The following is a 10,174-nucleotide window of genomic DNA, read 5'->3' as shown; positions in this document are numbered from 1 at the left end:
AAAATATATTTCCTGGTGATATCGCTTGATAATCTACGTGTAAAGATATGTCTTAGTCTTTACACACAATGAAGTGAAAATAAGCAAAGACAAAAGACGTGGCGAATCCATCATCACACAACAAGACAAGGTATGAACAAAAAGAACACGGAATCAGGAATGCTTTTGGATGAAGCAAGTGACAAGATTGGAACCAGCAGAACATAATCAGAAATACTTTGGGGCGAACCAAAAGACAAGTTAGCAGTAAACTTATCAGTAACACATAAAGACGAAGCAAAAGACAATTTGGTATCCAACAGAAAACAGCCAGCAATACTCTAGGATGCAACAAAAGACAATTTGGGAACCAACAGATTCAACAACCCCCAAGACGGAGCAAAAACAAAATGGGAGCCAACAGAAAATGAAATCAGCAATGATCCATTAGAAAACAAAAGACAAAATTGGTAGCCAACAGAAAACGATCAAAATGATCTACGACGAAATAAGAGACAATGTGGGAACAAACAGAATTTGCAACGTTCCATATGACTCCGATGTCAACATTGAATTAAAACAAAACAGATTCAATAAAATTTCAAAATGAAAGGACGCTAATCTATTATCAATACAATCACGTTGACTGCTACGCATCGAATAATGTGCATTTTAGGAAACATCACAAAATGGGCTAATCATTTGTCATATATTAGCTACAAAAATGTTCTCTTTTTTCGTTTTAAGTACAAATTATCTGAATATCGTAATTTTCTGTGTCGCTTAAAATCTCTTAAATGATGTAAGGTCGCCTACACAATATATGTTTAATATTGCCACGAATGACTGATGCAAAAAATCCGCGTTAAAACATAATTGAAACCAACCATATGGTTTTCTAATAAAGATTATTTTTAATCGCGATTTAAATTTGAATATTTTTATTTAATACCTTAAAGGTAATAATTGATGCCACAAAGCACACATGACATTTAGCAGATTAGGATTGATTGAACAGGTATACAAAGGTTACATATGTAAGCGCCGCGATTAAATTAAACTATTTCATGCCTTACTTTAGGGTGTGTGGACAGGTAGAATTTAACCGTTGATGATGAGACGTTTTACATTATAATCATGAAAAATATCAAAGGCGATTGTCTGTAAAGAAGAATTGCGTTTTTTTATGTTTATAATCCTGATGAACTTTATATTTTACCGTGGGGGTCTGGAGAAAAAAAGTTACTTCGATAATAAAACATCATTGGAATACATGTTTTTGCCTTTCGTGCTTGTTGGACCATGTTTAAGTTTATGTCACATCAGAGTGAAGTCATGTTCTCAGTGACAAATTTTCGACATGAAATCAACAGGTAATATTGAAGAAATTGTTTAGTATTGCTGTATCATATCGTAATGTTTTATAGTTCTGCTGCACGTGTGTAATCAAATATAAGCAGTGTAGAAATTGTATCGAATGGGCAGTTGAGAATCATTTTCTTTGAATCAGATATAACAATACTAAACAATAACTGGCAGCCATTTTACTTTTTGGTTTAGACTCAAACTCAAATTGACACAACTAGGGATTAAGTCAAAGGGAAACCTACATATGACGCTTGACACAAGAGGCACTTACATATGAAATCTGAAATGTCTACGAATTCTTTTGTGAATTAGAAATTGTAATACAACGGTGGATAGTAACATGCCATAAACACCTCGATGTATCAATATCTGCTAACGGGAGTTGGACTGACCATATCCAATATATAACTAGTAAAGCCTCTAAAAAACTTAGTTTACTTAGAAAGCTCAAATTTAGTATTGACAGGAAGTCTCTTCAAACTATTTATTATACTTTCATTAGACCCTTATTAGAATATGGTGATATTGTATGGGACAACCTATCTCTAGGCCAAAACCAGATTCTTGAAAATATACAGCTAGAAGCAGCTAGAATCGTGACTGGTGCAACTAAACTCACAAGCCACGCTAGACTTTCTGTAGAAACCGGTTGGGACCCCCTTAGTGCTCGCAGGAGAAAGCGTAAACTTATTCAATTCCACAAGATTGTTCATGGTCAGTGCCCTCCTTATCTGAATAACTTCCTACCTGCTCGTCAATATGATATCCATACTCATAACACAAGAAGAGCTAATACTTTCTGTCAAATAAACGGTCGAACAAAACTCTATAAAGATTGTTTTATACCCTCTTCTGTTGATTTATGGAACAAACTTCCTGAAAACATCAAATCCAATCCGTCCATAACTAACTTAAAACAAATTCTTAACTCCGATACTCTTTCTGCTCACTCTGTCCCTCAGCACTATTACCACTGCAGAAGCAGACACGGCCAGATCCATCATGCACGTCTAAGAATGAATTGCAGCTCATTGAATACTCATCTGTTCGCTCGAAACTTAGTTGATAGCCCTATGTGTTCGTGTAATCTGTCCACTGAAACTACCGAACACTTCCTCCTCCATTGTGCCAATTACCGGCAGCTTAGACTTCAATGTTTTAATCGCCTTCCTCCTAACTATAATGTTAACCTTTTACTCCATGGTAGTCCAGAATTCCCTGTTGAGTTCAACGAAGTTATGTTTGATTGTGTTCAAAATTTCATCATTCAATCTAAACGTTTCTGAAATTACCATTGCCTTTATGCCAGAAATCCTATTTATTGTCGCGATACTTATATACAATGTGACCGGGTGGGGTGTGCTGCTGGGTGTCTTCGGCAGTATGCTTCAGTGAGGTAGCACTCTAAATCGGCAAAAGTTCCGGCCTATCACAAGGAGACTTAACACAAACATACCACAGCCTCCCAAAACACACATACGCACTCATCACACGCATACATTTCGCACGCACGGGAGGCCGTCCTTAAATGACCTTAGCTGTTAATAGGACGTTAAACAAAATAAACCAAACCAAACCAAAGTATGGCGCAGATTTCGTCAAGATTTTGTGTTTGTATTGTTTTACTATATACTAATAGTAAATATTTACAGAAAATACATGTACAGTCCCAATACTTATATCATATAGTGTAAGTACATTTTTATTATGAACTCGGATGGTAAACTACCAGTGTTTGTTCCAGTCTTGCATTTTTGATGCCAACCCCGATGCCACCCAGTAATCCCCAACCCGACACCTGCACCCGTTCTCTTTCTCTTCCCTGCACATTTTATATATATAAAAATAAATATATATGACATATGTATTATTAATTTTGTCAATATCGGTCCATAGCCTATATCTACATCAGGAGACGGATTAATATAAGTACCAAGTACTTGTTTCTGTATCCTTATATTTGTATTATTTGTATGTACCATTGCTATAACCAAATAAAATACAGTTTAAACCAAAACTACGTCACCAACTTCACGAAGTGAATAACAAGATGGCGGATGCAACTTTCGTTTGTTTGAAACAACCACATATTCTGTGAATAATCCGTTGCCAGTCAGAAATCTTGGATGCATCAAATGTACTTTCGACTATATCAATAAATTGGAAGTCGCTGGACAAGAGTTAAAGTGAGACAGACTTACCGAGAAGGGAGAGATGCTTCCGCCATCTTGTTGTTATCTTAGTAACGTTTTTGACGTAGTTTCTGCAACGTGAATACTTCACTTCAACTGTCAGCCATTATGGTTTCTGTATAAGACACAAAACATATCTAGAACACTGGCAGGCCACCAATGGCCTCGCCATGTGGCAAGGAAGCAAACTACATCATACGCACCCGCCTCCGTATCTGTTTGGCTAACAGAAATTGAACCATCGGTATAAAACTCTTTTGATACATTTGATTAGTTTAATTTTTGTTTAATTTTGTTCCTAAATATAAGAACCATGGCCATACTAAGGAAACAAATTTGTGCTCGACCTTTTCATCCAAATGCCCTTTGAGCTTATTCGACAGAACCGAAAACCTTACTCATAGGGCGAACCCTCAACTAAAGGTCAAGTTTGAGTCATTGTCAAGGGAGACATAAGGAAGAATAATGCAGTTAAGAAAGAAGATAGAAGAAAAGACCCCAAATTAAGTCGGCTTTATTCTACCTGCGTGCCATTGGCCTTTGATAAAAGTTACTCTGACATTCAATACTTTTTTTTAGAAAACAGCGATAACAAACCTCAATTGTTAAGATCAAAGAGTGCCGCCTGTAGGGAATTTCTAAAAAATAAATAAAATTGATACAGCAAAAGATGATGAATTGAAACCTATATGTTAAGTATGAAATAGCAATACCAATCTGATATTGTCAAAATTCTAGATGGCAGCCTGTGGGCTATTTTGTTTCCTGAACCAGACTCAAACATAGAGCAGCCTCCCAAAAAAACACATACGCATTCACCACACGCATGCATATCGCACACACGGGATGCCGTCCTTAAATGACCTTAGCTGTTGATAGGACGTGTAACAAATAAAACCAAACTCAAAATTAAATGGGCACAGACGGAAACCTACATGTGAAATGAGAAAATATCCCAGGACTTCCGAAGAAATAGCGACAAAGATAGCCTACGGACGGATATAGGACGTACCACGGGCGCAAGTGGACTTCATTAACCAACCATCATTAGATCGTGGCCTAAAAAAGTCTCTATTGAGTCTGTTTAACATCGGAGTATTCAATCAGGAAATATTGTAGTGTTGATCGCAGCCATGACTAGAGAGAGGATCTTAAGCAGCCATGACTAGAGCACCGTGGCTAGAGGGAGTATATTATAATATAGCTGTGGTGATCTATTCATAGCCAATGCCAACGTCCAATTAACAGCTAAGGTCATTTAAGGACAGCCTCCCGTGCGTGAGACATGTATGCGTGTGGCGAGTGCGTATGTGTGTTTTGGGAGGCTGCGGTATGTTTGTGTGAAGTCTCCTTGTGGTAGGCCGGGACTTTTGCCGATTTATAGTGCTACCTCACTGGAGCATTCTGCCGAAGACATCCAGCAGCACACCCCGAACAGTCAGCATCGATGTTATAGATTTGTCTGTCGCGTTCTTTGCACAAACCCATAACTTATCTCGCTTAGGCTGAACAGCAAGACCATAGGCGATTTTTACATAATGAGGAACAAATGAAAAGTTCAAAAAAGAAAGATCCCAAATGTTTTAGTGAATACAACAGGTTTATTTTTACCACTACCAGTGCCATCAAGCAGATCACGAAAACACTGAAGACATTGATACATTGACACGTATAAAATGAAACAATTGCTGACGTCAATGGCATGTCGTATACAAAGAAGTCACAACGGTAAAAGCAACCGTAACAAGCGCTCATTCGAAGCAGATGTTAAATAAGATCCTTAATCAACATATAATAACGATTCCCGTCAATAAACTGTGTATGTCAAGGTGATACGTTTATAAAAAAAGGTAATTATCTCAATTAAGTATCATAGTCGTAATTAAGTCGAGTTTGAAGGGAATGGATTTCACTTTCCTAGTGACAATAATAAAAATGAATAGTTTTTACAGGGAGAAATTAAGACAAGCCCATCATTAATTCAAATTTCAGAATGTGCATTGCTAATCAAATTACGCAAGAACAGTTTTAATAAGATGTAAAAAGACCCCCATCGTTTTTAAATTGATACCAATGACATGCGTCGTATAATGGGGTTATAATACGTCTATTGTTATTAAAGACATGCTATCCCTTACTATCGACGGTTAAATAACAAGTCCGTGACTTAATATGCTGACGTCATTGAATGTTACAATCCATGTGTCATATTTAATGCTGTGCTTTATTAAACACGACGTTCCGCTGTGATTTTGGTTGAAACAATTGGTTTGGTTTATCTTGTTTAACGTCCCATTAACAGCCAAGGTCATCCAAGGACGGCCTCCCGTGCGTGCGACATGCATGCGTGTGGTGAGTGCGTAAGTGTGTTTTGCGAGTCTGCGGTACGGTCGTGTTAAGTCTCCTTGTGATAGGCCGGAACTTTTACCGATTTATAGTGCTACCTTACTGAAATATACTGCCAAAGACACTGAGCAGGACACCCAACCCGGTCACATTATACATACAACGGGCGAACCAGTCGTCCCACTCCAAATATGCTGAGCGCTAAGCAGGAGTAACAACTACCATTTTTAAAGACTGTATGTCACGGCTAGGGGAAAAAACCCAAAGCCTTCCTCACAGCGGCGAACGTTCAACTAAAGGCCAGGAGTGAGGCATTGTCAAGGGAGACATTAGATTTTTGTTTGGTTTTATTTGTTTAACGTCCTATCAACAGCTTGGGTCACTTAAGGACGGCTCTCGTGCGTGCGAAATGCATGCGTGTGGTGAGTTCGTGTGTTTTAGGAGGTTGCGGTATGTTTGTGTTAAGTCTCTTTGTGGTAGGCCGGAACTTTACTGATTCATAGTGCTACCTCACTGAAGCATACTGCCGAAGACACCCAGCAGGACACCCCACCTGCTCATTTTATACTGACAACGGGCGAACCAGTCGTCCCACTCCTAATATGCTGAAGCGACTACCATTTTCAGCGACTACCATTTTCAAAGACAATGGTATGTCTCGGCCAGGGGACAGAAGCCAAAGCCTCCCTCACAGGGGCGAACGCTTATTAATATTTGGTAACAGAATGATATTAATTCTATACCCTGTAAACTGTTATAATTTATTTTCAAATTTACTTTAGCTTGTTAAAATGTGTTAAAATGATGTTCCATTTTATTAGGGTAACCCTTTCATTCAACTTGGTGTTATGCAAGGAGGTCCACTACGACTACCAGAAGAAAAGTTGACCTTCATTTTTGTGGTTATTGTTCATTTTCATGCCTCTACCAATTGTGAAAAAATAAAATAAAACAAGAGGCCCAATGGGCCTGTATCGCTCACCTGGCTCTACAGCAACTTTGAAGTTGATTGAGGTCATTTCTAAAGATACTATGTTGATTACCTCTTTATTCAAATATCATTGTAAGCTAGTTTTATTCATATTAAAAATTTTCTAGTCCTTCATTCCAGCATTCTATTGGCCTAATATCAGGTCTTGGAGGCTCTTGGCTATCGCAAAATTATTGTTTACAGATTTAAGCCGATTTCACCCTTGTGACCTTGAATGTAGGTCAAGGTCATTTATTTGAACAAACTTTGTAGCCCTTCACCCCAGCATGCCACAGGCCCAATATCAAGTCTCTGGGCCTCTTGGTTATTGAGAAGAAGTCGTTTGAAGATTATAGCCGATTTGACCCATGTGATCTTGAATGAAGGTCAAGGTCATTTATTTGAACAAACTATGTAGCCCTTCACCCCAGCATGTTATAGGCCCAATATCAAGTCCCTGGGGCTTTTGGTTATTGAGAAGAAGTTGTTTGAAGATTATAGCCTATTTGACCCATGTGACCTTGAATGAAGGTCAAGGTCATTTATTTGAACAAACTTTGTAGCCCTTCACCCTAGCATGCTACAGGCCCAATATCAAGTCACTGGGTCTCTTGGTTATTGAGAAGAAATCGTTTGAAGATTATAGCCTATTTGACCCATGTGACCTTGAATGAAGGCCAAGATCATTTAATTGAACAAACTTTGTAGCCCTTCACCGCAGCATGCTACAGGCCCAATATCAAGTCCCTGGGCCTCTTGGTTATTGAGAAGAAGTTGTTTGAAGATTGTAGCCTATTTGACCCATGTGACCTTGAATGAAGGTCAAGGTCATTTATTTGAACAAACTTTGTAGCCCTTCACCCCAGCATGCTACAGGCCCAATATCAAGTCCCTGGGCCTCATGGTTATTGAGAAGAAGTTGTTTGAAGATTGTAGCCTATTTGACCCATGTGCCTTTGAATGAAGGCCCTTCGGGCAGGTGAGCTAATAAAGTGGGTGCCAAATGTTGACATGTTTGAGATGTATCTTTTGCTTTTTTGCGGTTATTTTTGTAGTTCAAATATCAACTTCAGCTATATGGGCATATGCATTTTTGATGATTATGGGCGATTTATTGCCACATAACGGGGACCTTGCTGACCTGCTGCGAGTGTTCTAGTTGTAATTATTAGCATAGTCAATCAACCTATTGGTAATTGCTAACGAAGATGAGCTGTGTCACTACGTATGATTGATTTATCCAGATTTCTTTTTTTTTGGATTTACGGATATAAATCACGATATATAAAGTACGTTATCAAATAAATCATCATAGATAAAGACTGTTATCAGATAGGTAAAATATAAAAGCTTTTATTAAATAAACCGAAAAAGATAAAGGTTTTGAATAAAAAAAAGGTTTAATTTCGGAAATGTGTGTAGGAATTACACTTTATTACAATTTATTATTTGGAAACGCAATTTGATAGAAATCTATGTCAAAAATGAATTATCACAGAAAGTGGGAAATACTTTGTGTGTCATCATTTCCGCGACTTCGTGTAGCAGCCATCAAGTGTTGACCAATCAAAACGCATTGATCCACGTGATTAAAATAACGCGGCCAAAGGTCACCGTTTCTACCAATCAAAACACGTTTTAGTTTATTCCACGTGTTTGCTATTTAACAGTTGTAACGATCAGATCATGCCACGGGAGTGAATAACAACCACCTGTATTGGTAGAAATAGGTTTTAATTACATAGATGAGGGTTTTCATTACATAAATCTTTAGCCAGTCAAGTGCAACGTCACTTTTCATGTCATTTGTCATTGGCAAAGTGAAACTTATAACAAAGGATCGTTTTATGATTTCGTGTATATTTTATGTCGTATAATCACACGAAGATTTCCTAATTTTTGATTTCGCAATTCTTTTACGCATTTGCATACTTCATGCAATTAAAGTCATGATTATTACATGGAGATACTTTCTTTCGGTATGTCGTTAGCTTAATATGTTAAAGTGTTAGGTAGATAGCGAGGACTAACAAAAAAAAAAAAAAAAAAAATGGTTAGAACCATGAATGTAGACTGATTGAAAATCAATAAATGTCGATTGATTTTTATTTCTTTCCAAAAGATTCGATTATTTCAACGCTTATGCTGGCCTTTGCTAAAAGGACAGAAACACGTCAACTAAACGCCGGCATAATTTCGTTTTAGTTTTATACTTATCTGTATAATTTGGATTGAATACAAGTCGATGTCCAGGATTTGACGATTTTAATTTTAATTGTAGTGCGTATTGCAATGAGTTTACGACGATTATACAGCGATAGTTATGTTGTCTCAGACATTGTTGATGTACAGTATTGCCAAATACGATTTTCTGGCAGGTCGCTAGATGATGGCACCGTAGTCGAATTTTGATCTGATTAGGGCCCTGTAGAGTCTTAGCAACACTTTCCTTTCAGCATCGCAGTCATTGTGGGACACTACTTTCATAACATTTAGTGCTTAGAGGCAATTAGCCTCATGCTATCTAATATGAGGAAGAACGTTAGTCTTTTGTCAAATATTATGCCAAAAAACTTGATCTATTACGCCGATTTTTCAGTTCAGATCTAACAGAAGTCCAGCACAATTTTGAAATTATTTTGATGCTACTTTATGCAACATAAATTTGTCAGCAGTTATGCATGTAAAAACTACCAGGTAAGAGCTGAAAATGAAGTGAGCAGCCGATTTAAAATGGCACCGTCTTGTTGTCAAACGTAACGTCAATCTAATTAAAATCTAGATGTTATTCTCACTACGTTCATGTAGCGCTGTGAGAATCAGCATCTACATTTTAATTAGATTAGTCATAACGTCAACGATTAGGCCACCGAGTTCCGCGCTCTTTCGACTCCGATTAATATGCTGTTTTTCATCTGTAATAAATGACCTTAGCTGTTAATAGGACGTTAAAACAATCAAACCAAACCAATCCAAATCATCTGTAAGAACTTAATGAATTGATAATTGAATGGTTTTCCGTTGAAAATAAGATATACTTCACATATAACGCGATATTCAACAGGAAACCATTCAATATCATCTATACGCCACTTCCCGAAACAAGCCTTATATGAGATTTACATCAAAATCCGAAAAAAATCCACTATTCCCTATTATCCATGTATGCAATTCAGGCCCCCTATGCCTCTTGTATTCATTTTTGATCCTTCCATATTATGAACAGTATTGTGTTGTCACCAAGTAAAAGAAACACACTGATTTCTGTAATCATTATTGTAACATTGACAATCATTTTATAAAGTCGAATATCAATTAT

The sequence above is a fragment of the Pecten maximus genome, chromosome 14 (assembly GCF_902652985.1).
Source record: "Pecten maximus chromosome 14, xPecMax1.1, whole genome shotgun sequence".
Taxonomy (NCBI): Eukaryota; Metazoa; Mollusca; class Bivalvia; order Pectinida; family Pectinidae; genus Pecten; species Pecten maximus.
Note: the sequence above shows the minus strand (reverse complement) of the source record.